Here is a 15134-nt window from a genome sequence, read left to right as displayed (position 1 = left end):
CAGAATAAGGGCCAGGTGGACGATACACAACAACAAACACAAGAGGTTTCTGGGATTTCCACTTTGCGTGGGAAAAAATGAGAATCAGAGATTCAAAAGAGCTCAAACTAATCTTGGGTCTGGGACTGATTAGTAACCCTGATCTGAAGATAGCTGCCACTCCTCCTCCTCTGCCTGTGGTTCGAGGAACGTGAACATTTAAACAGTCAGAGGGAGTTGCTTCATTAATGCTAACATGATCCTCCTGCTGCAGCCAGGTTTCTGTAAGACAAAATATATCAATATGATGATCACAAATCAACTAATTCACTAACAGAGACTTGGAAAGGAGAGATCTGATATTCAGCAAACCACATTTAATAGTTTGATGTTTTTGTTCAGTTAAAGTTTTTGTTTTAATAATATTTTTTTGCACAAGAGGATTTGCTCCTTTTGTGTTAATTGATTGGGTGGGTAGCAGCAGGTGGGAAGCTGCAGAGAAGTGTGTAAGACTACAACTCTACATCCTGGTCTGAGCCCTGGGTTGTCATGTTTTAGGGTGGCAAATAAATTCGTCCATATTTCTAGAAATGAGAGCAGCTCCTTCTAAAGTGGGATGGATGCCGTCTCTCCTCATCAGACCAGGTTTTCTCCAGAAAGATTGCCAATTATCTATGGAGCCCACGTTGTTTTCTGGACACCATCTAGACAACCAGCGATTGTAGGACGACATGCGGCTAAACATGTCATCACTGGTCAGATTTGGCAGGGGTCCAGAGAAAACTACGGAGTCCGACATTGTTTTGGCAAAATTACACACCGACGCAACATTAATTTTAGTGACCTCCGATTGGCGTAACCAGGTGTCATTAACGCCGACGTGAATAACTATTTTACCATATTTACGTTTATCCTTAGCCAGCAGTTTTAAGTAGGATTCTATGTCGCCCGCTCTGGCCCCTGGAATGCATTTGACTATGGCCGCTGGTGTCTCTAATGCCACGTTTCTGACTATAGAGCTGCCAATTACCAGGGTTTTGTCCTCAGCGGGTGTGTCGCTGAGTGGGGAAAATCTGTTTGAAGCGTGGACAGGTGATGGTGAACAACAGACTTGACTTTAGAGCTATGCCTCTTCCTGACAGTCACCCAGCCACGTTGTAATCCTGGCTGCTCAGGTTCTGCTAGGGGGAGGCTAATTGAGCTAGCTACGCTAGGTGGCTCCACACTGGCTAAAGGGACCTGGCTCGCTATTGGTTGATTTTCAACAGTGCAGACCCGAGCTTCCAATCCAGATAACCTCGCCTCCAAAACTACAAAAAGACTACATTTGTTACATGTACCATTATTACTAAAGGAGGTAGAAGAGTAACTAAACATCTGACACACGGAGCAGGTGAAAGCAGGAGATGGAGGGAGAGAACTGGTAGCCATGCTACGCTAGAGAACCAGACACACCGCTAAAAAGTGAGAATAAAGATTAAAGATCTGTAGGAGTGTGTTAGAACAGAACGGTAAGCTATAGAGTTTAACAATGCAAAATTGTGTAAGTTATAGATAGAAATAAAGTGATTATCAGTAGTCCAAGCGGAGCAAGAAATTCCACAGTACACAAGCAAGGCAACAGGAAGTGATGCAATACGTCTTACTGCAAAGCAAAGTGTCACAGCGTCACGAGAATCCCAATGCTGGTTACGGCATCTGTCTTGATAGCAGCGGGCTATGTCAAACAGTCAAACAGTCAAACGGACGAGGTATGTACAGACACCCTTTTGAAGAATGATCTTAAGTGAGCAATATAATGGAACGGATCAGTGATGGAAAAGGGAAATCTGATTAGAAGGAATTGGACGAAAGCATTTAAAACTCCCAACTAGCTTTTATGCCTGCTGAAATTGTTGGGGCATGTCACGGCAGTAGTCTTAAAGTGGAGGGCATACTACAGCCTCTTGCCAAGAAATTTACCTACGTAGCATTCTCGTTCCGTTGCGTCAGCTTCTTGAAATCTTTTTCGGTACCCTGTGAAACAAGAGTTGTACACAGTCTGACGGCCACAGTTCACATGTTGTCTGTGTCACAGGTGGTGCGTAGAGTTTCCCTGTCATTACAGAATTTATTGCTCATTTATCAATTAATTATTTCGAACAATGTTGGCATCAGTCCGTGATGGTGAATAGTACCATTGCAGTTTAAATTGACATGTCCACAAGCTTAACAAATCAACGCAATGTGATTTGACTTGTTGTGTAATAGAAAGGACTGTCAGGGCATTGGTGGTATAGTGGAGAAATTAGCTGCTTCCCAAGCAGTTGACCAGGGTTCGATTCCTGGCCAATGCATTCTCTGTTAATTGTATAATCTGCTTTCAAATGTACCTTGCTATCTCTACCTCTGTTCAAACAATGAGTGGCTTGAAGGTAAAACACAGTCTCAAGCTTAATACACTCTAGCAACTATTTCAACCAAGGTAGCATGTTTTGCCATGACTCTTCAGTTAAAGTGATGGTCTGTTATCTCATGTGCATTCTAAGTTCCTCCTTTACAAAGCAAGTGGGGAAGATTAGATTCCCCAGTGCCGTACGACACAAAAAACAGGCCTCCCTCAAACTCAATCCTAGACGGACGGATGGACGGCCAGCACCTTCCAGATCGTAAAATGCTCCAAGTCCACGTACAAAAACATTTGCGAAGTTGTGAACATTTTAGCCTTAGATGAAAGCAATTCTGTGCATCGGGAGAATGAATCCAAGCAAGCACAAGTTTCACGCTTCAGACTTCTCTCTTATTTCAGGGAGAAATAGAAAGATTCCTGAGTAAGAGTGAGTGTGTCATAGCCCTGCGAGAAAAACAGTTGATAGATGACTAAATAAGGGGCTGTCAGGGAATTGGTGGTATAGTCGAAAGAATAGCTGCTTGCCAAGCAGATTAACTGGGTTCGATTCCCAGCCAATGCATTCTCTGCTCTTTGTGTAATCAGCTTTCAAATGTACCTTGCTATCTCTACCTCTGTTCAGACAATGGGTGGCTTGTAGGGAAAACACAGTCTCAAGCTTAATGCACTCTAGCAACTCTTCAAACAAGGAAGCATGTTTTGCTATGACTCTTCAGTTAAAGTGATGGTCTGTTATCTCATGTGCATTCTAAGTTCCTCCTCTACAAAGCAAGTGGGGAAGATTAGATTCCACAGTGCCGTACAACACAAAAAACGGTCCTCCCTCAAACTCAATCCAAGACGGATGGACGGCCAGCACCTGCCAGATCGCCAAATGCTCCAAGTCCGCGGACAAAAACATTTTGTCCGACAATAGACCATGAAATTTCTCTTTTTCCGTATCATTCGTGGATGCCCATGTCATTTAATGACAAATGGCATTTCTCTTTGCTGCTCAAGATGTTATTAAGCACTGTGTTACACATCAAAGTATCAGAAAAACTTGATCATTCTTTTAGTTTTTAAAAGCCACAATGGTCCTCGAGCTGCTGGAAAGAGTTAAGCGAGCCCTTCTCTAAAGAGAAGTAGTAAATCTGCTGGCTGTAAAGTGTTATTTCAAATCAAGTGGTGCGCATAGGATGACTCCTTACAAACCAACGTCCTATTGAATTTGTGACAGGGCTAGATTAATTTGACACTCTAGTCATGTCATTGGAAAACAACAGCAGAAATGTCTTTGGTTTACGCTACACACAGTGCCAAAACCTAATTCCCTGATCGGGAATCGAACCCGGGCCACGGCGGTGAGAGCACCAAATCCTAGCCACTAGACCATCAGGGACTTGAAAGCAGTGCACACGGTACAGGTTGCAACACTGTGGTAAACTCTTCCTAACTGGCAAATTAATTGGCATAGTGCATTGTACTGAAGTTGTGAACATTTTAGCCTTATATGAAAGCAATTCTGCGCATCGGGAGAATGAATCCAAGCAAGCACAAATTTCACACTTTAGACTTCTCTCTTATTTCAGGGAGAAAAAGAAAGATTCCTGAGTAAAGCTTGATTTATAGTCGGTGACGCAAGACGCAACGCAAGACGCAACGCAAGCCCTTGCGCGGTTGCAAGCCCCCCCTTGCGTGCTTGCGTGTGTCACCTCAATTTTCTAAACTTCACGCAAGGCGCAAGCGCAAGCCACTGGCTGTGTTCGAAACCGCCTACTACATACTTGAAAACGGCATACTCATCGATCAGACAGTATGCAGAGCGTTTACACACAGTGCACTTCACTCCTGCCCGAGCCGAAATCAGCCGGCCTGAAAAGCTGATTTCGCTTAAGCTATAAACTCTGTAAATATATAACTTTAGCAACATTTGAAACATTTTCAGGCGAGAAAGTAGTCGTTTAGACCCCCAAGGTGTTGAAAATCTTACAAAATACCGGCTATTTACAAGAAGAAGAAGCATGAATCCACTCGAAGAGGTCCTGGCGGTGAATTTCCTTTCATCGTAGTAGGCTTGTCATTGAAAAAACCCGCTACTCCACCTACTGTCCTGGCGGTGACTCGCCACGCAGCACACGCAACCGCCGACAAAGCAAAATGAAGCATAAACGTCTCGAGCCATTAACATAAGCGCAAGACGCAAGCGCAAGGGCAGTTAAAAGAGGTATAACTCAGCCTTAAGAGTGAGTGTGCCATAGCCCTGCGAGAAAAACAGTTGATAGATGACAAAATAAGGGTCTGTCAGGGCATTGGTGGTATAGCGGAGAGAATAGCTGCTTGCCAAGCAGTTGACCGGGGTTCGATTCCCAGCCGATGCATTCTCTGCTCCTTGTGTAATCAGCTTTTAAATGGACCTTGCTATCTCTACCTCTGTTCAGACAATGGGTGGCTTGTAGGGAAAACACAGTCTCAAGCTCAACAGCCTATTCTTATTTTGTGACTCCAAGACAATTTTTACACCGTTTTTCTCGTCTTGAGAAGCCGATTAAGATGAGCTATAAAGTTTTATATGGAAAAGAAAATTGGCGACATTATGAGCCTCATCAGCATATGTGTTGAATATACAGTTTTTCTCAATTGCTTAAACACTAAACCCTATTGTCTGAACCAAATGCTCAGTTGCCTGAACCCACTGATTGAATCAATCACTCTTTTGGCAAAACCATAAGCTCTTTTCACCTGTTTAGACACAACTTACCAACACATTTTCATTGTGATGCACCTGTGCTGCATTATGGTGAGCACAGGTGACAAAAGTGAAACACAATTAAAACACAAGTGTCACCACTTGAACACAACAACTCAAAATGGATCACACTTGTGGCTAATGATGTGAGGGAACATATAAGCCAGTTCAGAGAGCACTGGTTTGTGAGGCCCTACAATGGAAGGAAGAGTTCGTATGAGAGGAGGTCGAGGTGGTCAGCGAAGAACAGTAATATCTGATGAAATCAGAGCTACAGTGATCATGAGGGAGGCCGGACAAAGGGTACAACCCAACATCAGCCGATTCACTGTGTCCACCATAATCAGAAGATATAGAGAAGAGAACAGGTAATTACCTTTTTTGACATTATAGTACAGTATGTAAATGTTGACAGCAATTACTGTATGACATACTGTACTGTACCACAGTATACTGTCAATATGTTTCAGTACAATCACTGTACCAATGTACTGTAGTATTGTAATGGAGGGTTGGTCTAACTGTTTGTAGGCCTAGTATTCCATGTATATTGTTTGTAACTGTATGTTCTCTTTTTGTAGAATTGAAAGACTGCCACATGGGGGTGGGAGGACAGGTATGTTCTCCCCACAACAAGAGACCCTAATTGTCGACATGGTCCGAGAGAACAATGCCATTAAACTTAGGGAAATTCAGCAGAAGATAATTGAGGACCATGTCAATTTTGAGGGTATCAAAAGTGTCAGCCTCTCCACTGTTGATCGTGTCCTCAAGCGCAACAGACTGCGCATGAAACAGCTATACAGAGTGCCCTTTGATCGCAACTCAGACAGAGTCAAAGAGCAGAGATTCCAGTATGTACAGGTTGGTATATATCCAGACACATTCAATGTTGATTACTCTTAGTAGTGATTTACTGTAGTGGCCTAAGTCACTTTTTCTGTATCACTTACAAAACTATATCTATTTCTACAGAGGGTTTTTCAACTGGATGCGATGGAAAGAGCCCATGAATACATTTACATGGATGAAGCTGGGTTTAATCTCACAAAGCGGAGAAGGAGAGATCGTAATGTTATTGGCCATCGGGCCATTGTTGGTGTCCCTGGGCAGCGTGGTGGCAATGTAACATTATGTGCTGCCATCAGCAATAATGGGGTTGTCTACCATCATGCCAACCTGGGGCCTTACAACACTCACCAGCTCCTCATTTTCCTAAATAACATGCGGGATGCTCTGTTAGAGCAGCAGGATGAGCATCTCATCTATGTTGTTGTTTGGGACAATGTTAGTTTTCATAGAGCTCTCCAAGTTAGAGTGGTTCAATATGAACCCAGGTTTTCTCAATCTTTGCCTTCCACCGTACTCCCCTTTCCTAAACCCCATAAAGGAATTCTTCTCCTCATGGCGGTGGAAGGTGTATGAACGCCAACAACACTAAATCTACTGGAGGCCATGGAACTTGCCTGTCGTGACATGGGTGTGGAGGCATGCCAAGCCTGGATACGGCATGCCAGGGTTTTTTTTTTTTTTCCCCCGTTGCCTGGCCAGACAAAATATGATGTTGATGAAGTTCTGTGGCCTGACCCAGTACGGAGACATGATGCTGTGGCAGAGTGATCCCCTTATTTGTGTACTTTTTTTTTTTTTTTTTTAACATGGGCTTATTGCACACAAGATTTAATTTTTTTTCTTTCTTTTTGTACTAGTGCTAAATGCACTGTTTTTTCGTTTTGCAACATGCATTAAGAATCAACAATAAACATTTATTTCTCCAGCTTCATGTCCTGAGCATTGTGTTTTCTATGTTGTGTTTAGTGACTGCTCAGTAGTGTTTTTCATTTTGATTGACTCGAAGCACAATTTGACAACATAGTTCAGTTTTGAGCACAGATTGAACTGTTTTGAGGTGAAAGTTTGGTTTTGCAAGAAGAGTCTGAGGTTTTGTGAATGTAGCTTGAAAATTGGGTTTTGTGTTCAGTTTAGAGAAAAGTAGAGCAGCTTTCAAGAAATGTCTTAGCAATCGAGAAAAACTGTAAGCCAATCGTAAAAACCTAAATCTTGAATAAATCACTGACAGAACGTTGGACAAATGTCACTTGATTCCGCCTGGAAATGCCTGATCTGTGTTCAACCTAGCCGTGCCATTCATAATTGGCGCTATTATCTGCCGGACACACATCATATGCATATCCAGGCGTGCAGTTTTAGCCCCAGAGTCTAATGAAACCATCCGTGATCATGACAGATGCTCCTTGGATTTGTTATGAATTTTTAATGTTTCAGCCTTGTAACCACATATGTGATGAAATGCCTTAAACTCAGAAAAAAGCTGAAAAACACCGAAAAGCATTTCGGTGTGCAATGAAGGGAGAGGAGAGAAGAGACCTATTGACCTTTGACCTATATATATAATTAAATGAGTAGAAAAAAGAACAAAAAGAAAAACAAATACACAATACAATTCAGTGTTAGCTACACACTTATCCTACCAAACAATTTCAGAATATACACTCGCGCGCTCACACACACACGTATGATGTAACTCAACATATATATATATACACACACACACATCTACCTCACACACGTTATCACACACATTAAATCTATTTATTTATTTATTATTATTATTTTAGATAATAATATTAAGTAATCCCCCAGTTACACTACATAGAATACCCCCTTCGCCCAAAATAGAAACGAATTCTTCTAATATTCTTTTATAATATGTGAATTCCACCTTAATCCGTGTACCTATTAAGCTCCTAAAAATGAGTTTTGCGTCTATTGAGCCCGTACCTTTCATTTTATTTTTCCTCGTAAGCCATATACTCATTTTTGCTTGTCCTATTAAGAAAATAACTAAACACATATTTTGACGTTTTGCAACTGTGTACTTTGGACCAAAAACCAAAATGTTATCCTCAAATTATGACCTAGTTTCATTAGAAGCTGTTGCAGGAGAGTGAAGAGAGAAGTCAGCCTGGGACACCTTAACCATAAATATTCAAGTGTTTCCTCTTCCTGGCAGAACAAACAAAGACTTCCAACACCATGATCTATATGTGCCACATGTCTGTTCGTAGCCACAGCCCCATGCACTATTCTCCACTGGAGATCCGCACAGCGTTTCTCCAGTGGAGGTTTGTACAGGGACCTACAGCTACCTCTAAAGATGACAGAAAGATGACAGAAAGATGACAGAAAGATGATAGAAAGATGATAGAAAGATGACAGAAAGATGATAGAAAGATGACAGAAAGATGATAGAAAGATGACAGAAAGATGACAGAAAGATGACAGAAAGATGATAGAAAGATGACAGAAAGATGATAGAAAGATGACAGAAAGATGACAGAAAGATGATAGAAAGATGATAGAAAGATGACAGAAAGATGACAGAAAGATGACAGAAAGATGACAGAAAGATGATAGAAAGATGACAGAAAGATGATAGAAAGATGACAGAAAGATGACAGAAAGATGATAGAAAGATGACAGAAAGATGATAGAAAGATGACAGAAAGATGATAGAAAGATGACAGAAAGATGATAGAAAGATGATAGAAAGATGACAGAAAGATGACAGAAAGATGATAGAAAGATGACAGAAAGATGATAGAAAGATGATAGAAAGATGATAGAAAGATGACAGAAAGATGACAGAAAGATGATAGAAAGATGATAGAAAGATGACAGAAAGATGACAGAAAGATGACAGAAAGATGATAGAAAGATGATAGAAAGATGACAGAAAGATGATAGAAAGATGACAGAAAGATGATAGAAAGATGACAGAAAGATGACAGAAAGATGATAGAAAGATGACAGAAAGATGATAGAAAGATGACAGAAAGATGATAGAAAGATGACAGAAAGATGACAGAAAGATGACAGAAAGATGATAGAAAGATGACAGAAAGATGATAGAAAGATGATAGAAAGATGATAGAAAGATGACAGAAAGATGACAGAAAGATGACAGAAAGATGATAGAAAGATGACAGAAAGATGACAGAAAGATGACAGAAAGATGACAGAAAGATGACAGAAAGATGACAGAAAGATGATAGAAAGATGACAGAAAGATGATAGAAAGATGATAGAAAGATGACAGAAAGATGACAGAAAGATGATAGAAAGATGACAGAAAGATGATAGAAAGATGATAGAAAGATGATAGAAAGATGACAGAAAGATGATAGAAAGATGACAGAAAGATGACAGAAAGATGATAGAAAGATGATAGAAAGATGACAGAAAGATGACAGAAAGATGACAGAAAGATGATAGAAAGATGATAGAAAGATGACAGAAAGATGATAGAAAGATGACAGAAAGATGACAGAAAGATGACAGAAAGATGACAGAAAGATGACAGAAAGATGATAGAAAGATGATAGAAAGATGACAGAAAGATGATAGAAAGATGACAGAAAGATGACAGAAAGATGATAGAAAGATGATAGAAAGATGACAGAAAGATGACAGAAAGATGATAGAAAGATGACAGAAAGATGATAGAAAGATGACAGAAAGATGACAGAAAGATGACAGAAAGATGACAGAAAGATGACAGAAAGATGACAGAAAGATGACAGAAAGATGACAGAAAGATGATAGAAAGATGACAGAAAGATGATAGAAAGATGATAGAAAGATGATAGAAAGATGACAGAAAGATGACAGAAAGATGATAGAAAGATGACAGAAAGATGACAGAAAGATGACAGAAAGATGACAGAAAGATGATAGAAAGATGACAGAAAGATGACAGAAAGATGATAGAAAGATGATAGAAAGATGATAGAAAGATGACAGAAAGATGATAGAAAGATGATAGAAAGATGATAGAAAGATGACAGAAAGATGACAGAAAGATGATAGAAAGATGATAGAAAGATGATAGAAAGATGATAGAAAGATGATAGAAAGATGACAGAAAGATGACAGAAAGATGACAGAAAGATGATAGAAAGATGACAGAAAGATGACAGAAAGATGATAGAAAGATGATAGAAAGATGATAGAAAGATGATAGAAAGATGATAGAAAGATGATAGAAAGATGACAGAAAGATGATAGAAAGATGACAGAAAGATGACAGAAAGATGATAGAAAGATGATAGAAAGATGATAGAAAGATGATAGAAAGATGATAGAAAGATGATAGAAAGATGACAGAAAGATGACAGAAAGATGATAGAAAGATGACAGAAAGATGATAGAAAGATGATAGAAAGATGATAGAAAGATGACAGAAAGATGATAGAAAGATGACAGAAAGATGATAGAAAGATGATAGAAAGATGATAGAAAGATGACAGAAAGATGATAGAAAGATGACAGAAAGATGACAGAAAGATGACAGAAAGATGACAGAAAGATGACAGAAAGATGATAGAAAGATGACAGAAAGATGACAGAAAGATGATAGAAAGATGATAGAAAGATGACAGAAAGATGACAGAAAGATGACAGAAAGATGACAGAAAGATGACAGAAAGATGACAGAAAGATGATAGAAAGATGATAGAAAGATGACAGAAAGATGACAGAAAGATGATAGAAAGATGACAGAAAGATGATAGAAAGATGATAGAAAGATGATAGAAAGATGACAGAAAGATGATAGAAAGATGACAGAAAGATGATAGAAAGATGATAGAAAGATGATAGAAAGATGACAGAAAGATGATAGAAAGATGACAGAAAGATGATAGAAAGATGATAGAAAGATGATAGAAAGATGACAGAAAGATGATAGAAAGATGACAGAAAGATGATAGAAAGATGATAGAAAGATGATAGAAAGATGACAGAAAGATGACAGAAAGATGACAGAAAGATGACAGAAAGATGACAGAAAGATGATAGAAAGATGATAGAAAGATGATAGAAAGATGACAGAAAGATGATAGAAAGATGACAGAAAGATGACAGAAAGATGACAGAAAGATGACAGAAAGATGATAGAAAGATGACAGAAAGATGACAGAAAGATGATAGAAAGATGATAGAAAGATGACAGAAAGATGACAGAAAGATGACAGAAAGATGACAGAAAGATGATAGAAAGATGACAGAAAGATGACAGAAAGATGATAGAAAGATGACAGAAAGATGACAGAAAGATGACAGAAAGATGATAGAAAGATGACAGAAAGATGACAGAAAGATGACAGAAAGATGACAGAAAGATGACAGAAAGATGACAGAAAGATGATAGAAAGATGACAGAAAGATGACAGAAAGATGACAGAAAGATGATAGAAAGATGACAGAAAGATGACAGAAAGATGACAGAAAGATGACAGAAAGATGATAGAAAGATGATAGAAAGATGATAGAAAGGACAGAAAGATGACAGAAAGATGACAGAAAGATGATAGAAAGATGATAGAAAGATGACAGAAAGATGATAGAAAGATGATAGAAAGGACAGAAAGATGACAGAAAGATGACAGAAAGATGACAGAAAGATGACAGAAAGATGATAGAAAGATGATAGAAAGATGATAGAAAGATGACAGAAAGATGACAGAAAGATGACAGAAAGATGACAGAAAGATGATAGAAAGATGACAGAAAGATGATAGAAAGATGATAGAAAGATGATAGAAAGATGACAGAAAGATGACAGAAAGATGATAGAAAGATGACAGAAAGATGATAGAAAGGACAGAAAGATGATAGAAAGATGATAGAAAGATGACAGAAAGATGACAGAAAGATGACAGAAAGATGACAGAAAGATGATAGAAAGATGACAGAAAGATGATAGAAAGGACAGAAAGATGACAGAAAGATGACAGAAAGATGATAGAAAGATGATAGAAAGATGATAGAAAGATGACAGAAAGATGATAGAAAGGACAGAAAGATGACAGAAAGATGACAGAAAGATGATAGAAAGATGACAGAAAGATGACAGAAAGATGACAGAAAGATGATAGAAAGATGATAGAAAGATGACAGAAAGATGATAGAAAGATGACAGAAAGATGACAGAAAGATGATAGAAAGGACAGAAAGATGACAGAAAGATGACAGAAAGATGACAGAAAGATGATAGAAAGGACAGAAAGATGACAGAAAGATGACAGAAAGATGATAGAAAGATGATAGAAAGATGACAGAAAGATGATAGAAAGATGATAGAAAGATGACAGAAAGATGACAGAAAGATGATAGAAAGATGACAGAAAGATGATAGAAAGATGACAGAAAGATGATAGAAAGATGACAGAAAGATGACAGAAAGATGATAGAAAGATGATAGAAAGGACAGAAAGATGACAGAAAGATGACAGAAAGATGACAGAAAGATGACAGAAAGATGACAGAAAGATGACAGAAAGATGACAGAAAGATGACAGAAAGATGACAGAAAGATGATAGAAAGATGACAGAAAGATGATAGAAAGATGATAGAAAGATGACAGAAAGATGACAGAAAGATGATAGAAAGATGATAGAAAGATGACAGAAAGATGACAGAAAGATGACAGAAAGATGATAGAAAGATGATAGAAAGATGATAGAAAGATGACAGAAAGATGATAGAAAGATGATAGAAAGATGACAGAAAGATGACAGAAAGATGATAGAAAGATGACAGAAAGATGATAGAAAGATGATAGAAAGATGATAGAAAGATGACAGAAAGATGACAGAAAGATGACAGAAAGATGACAGAAAGATGATAGAAAGATGATAGAAAGATGATAGAAAGATGATAGAAAGATGATAGAAAGATGATAGAAAGATGATAGAAAGATGATAGAAAGATGACAGAAAGATGATAGAAAGATGACAGAAAGATGATAGAAAGATGACAGAAAGATGACAGAAAGATGATAGAAAGATGACAGAAAGATGACAGAAAGATGACAGAAAGATGATAGAAAGATGATAGAAAGATGATAGAAAGATGACAGAAAGATGACAGAAAGATGACAGAAAGATGATAGAAAGATGATAGAAAGATGATAGAAAGATGATAGAAAGATGATAGAAAGATGATAGAAAGATGACAGAAAGATGATAGAAAGATGACAGAAAGATGATAGAAAGATGACAGAAAGATGATAGAAAGATGATAGAAAGATGATAGAAAGATGATAGAAAGATGACAGAAAGATGATAGAAAGATGACAGAAAGATGATAGAAAGATGATAGAAAGATGATAGAAAGATGACAGAAAGATGACAGAAAGATGACAGAAAGATGACAGAAAGATGACAGAAAGATGACAGAAAGATGATAGAAAGATGATAGAAAGATGATAGAAAGATGACAGAAAGATGATAGAAAGATGACAGAAAGATGATAGAAAGATGATAGAAAGATGATAGAAAGATGACAGAAAGATGACAGAAAGATGACAGAAAGATGATAGAAAGATGATAGAAAGATGATAGAAAGATGATAGAAAGATGATAGAAAGATGATAGAAAGATGATAGAAAGATGACAGAAAGATGACAGAAAGATGACAGAAAGATGATAGAAAGATGATAGAAAGATGATAGAAAGATGATAGAAAGATGACAGAAAGATGATAGAAAGATGACAGAAAGATGATAGAAAGATGACAGAAAGATGATAGAAAGATGACAGAAAGATGATAGAAAGATGATAGAAAGATGACAGAAAGATGATAGAAAGATGACAGAAAGATGATAGAAAGATGATAGAAAGATGATAGAAAGATGACAGAAAGATGATAGAAAGATGATAGAAAGATGACAGAAAGATGACAGAAAGATGATAGAAAGATGACAGAAAGATGATAGAAAGATGATAGAAAGATGATAGAAAGATGACAGAAAGATGACAGAAAGATGACAGAAAGATGACAGAAAGATGACAGAAAGATGACAGAAAGATGATAGAAAGATGATAGAAAGATGATAGAAAGGACAGAAAGATGACAGAAAGATGACAGAAAGATGATAGAAAGATGATAGAAAGATGACAGAAAGATGATAGAAAGATGATAGAAAGATGACAGAAAGATGACAGAAAGATGACAGAAAGATGACAGAAAGATGATAGAAAGATGATAGAAAGATGATAGAAAGGACAGAAAGATGACAGAAAGATGACAGAAAGATGATAGAAAGATGATAGAAAGATGATAGAAAGATGACAGAAAGATGATAGAAAGATGATAGAAAGATGATAGAAAGATGACAGAAAGATGACAGAAAGATGACAGAAAGATGACAGAAAGATGACAGAAAGATGACAGAAAGATGACAGAAAGATGATAGAAAGATGACAGAAAGATGACAGAAAGATGACAGAAAGATGACAGAAAGATGACAGAAAGATGACAGAAAGATGATAGAAAGATGACAGAAAGATGACAGAAAGATGACAGAAAGATGACAGAAAGATGATAGAAAGATGACAGAAAGATGATAGAAAGATGATAGAAAGATGATAGAAAGGACAGAAAGATGACAGAAAGATGACAGAAAGATGATAGAAAGATGATAGAAAGATGACAGAAAGGACAGAAAGATGACAGAAAGATGACAGAAAGATGATAGAAAGATGACAGAAAGATGATAGAAAGATGATAGAAAGATGACAGAAAGATGATAGAAAGATGATAGAAAGATGATAGAAAGATGATAGAAAGATGACAGAAAGATGACAGAAAGATGACAGAAAGATGATAGAAAGATGACAGAAAGATGATAGAAAGATGACAGAAAGATGATAGAAAGATGATAGAAAGGACAGAAAGATGACAGAAAGATGACAGAAAGATGATAGAAAGATGATAGAAAGATGATAGAAAGATGACAGAAAGATGACAGAAAGATGACAGAAAGATGATAGAAAGATGATAGAAAGATGATAGAAAGATGACAGAAAGATGATAGAAAGATGACAGAAAGATGATAGAAAGATGACAGAAAGATGACAGAAAGATGACAGAAAGATGACAGAAAGATGATAGAAAGATGATAGAAAGATGACAGAAAGATGACAGAAAGATGATAGAAAGATGATAGAAAG

The 15134-nt window shown here is 37.7% G+C and overlaps 1 protein-coding gene and 1 non-coding gene across 4 annotated transcripts in view; both read right to left on the bottom strand.

Moving 5' to 3' along the window:
- The window catches only part of LOC142385517 (NLR family CARD domain-containing protein 3-like), a 369716-nt gene that overhangs the window by 201713 nt on the left and 152869 nt on the right, over nucleotides 1-15134 (bottom strand). The window lies entirely within an intron of this gene.
- On the bottom strand, nucleotides 3678-3749 carry trnae-cuc (transfer RNA glutamic acid (anticodon CUC)). The gene has a single exon. It is a non-coding gene; the product is annotated as a tRNA-Glu (tRNA).

The sequence above is a fragment of the Odontesthes bonariensis genome, chromosome 8, assembly GCF_027942865.1.
Source record: "Odontesthes bonariensis isolate fOdoBon6 chromosome 8, fOdoBon6.hap1, whole genome shotgun sequence".
Lineage (NCBI taxonomy): Eukaryota > Metazoa > Chordata > Actinopteri > Atheriniformes > Atherinopsidae > Odontesthes > Odontesthes bonariensis.
Note: the sequence above shows the minus strand (reverse complement) of the source record. Positions and strands in the feature narration are given on the sequence as shown.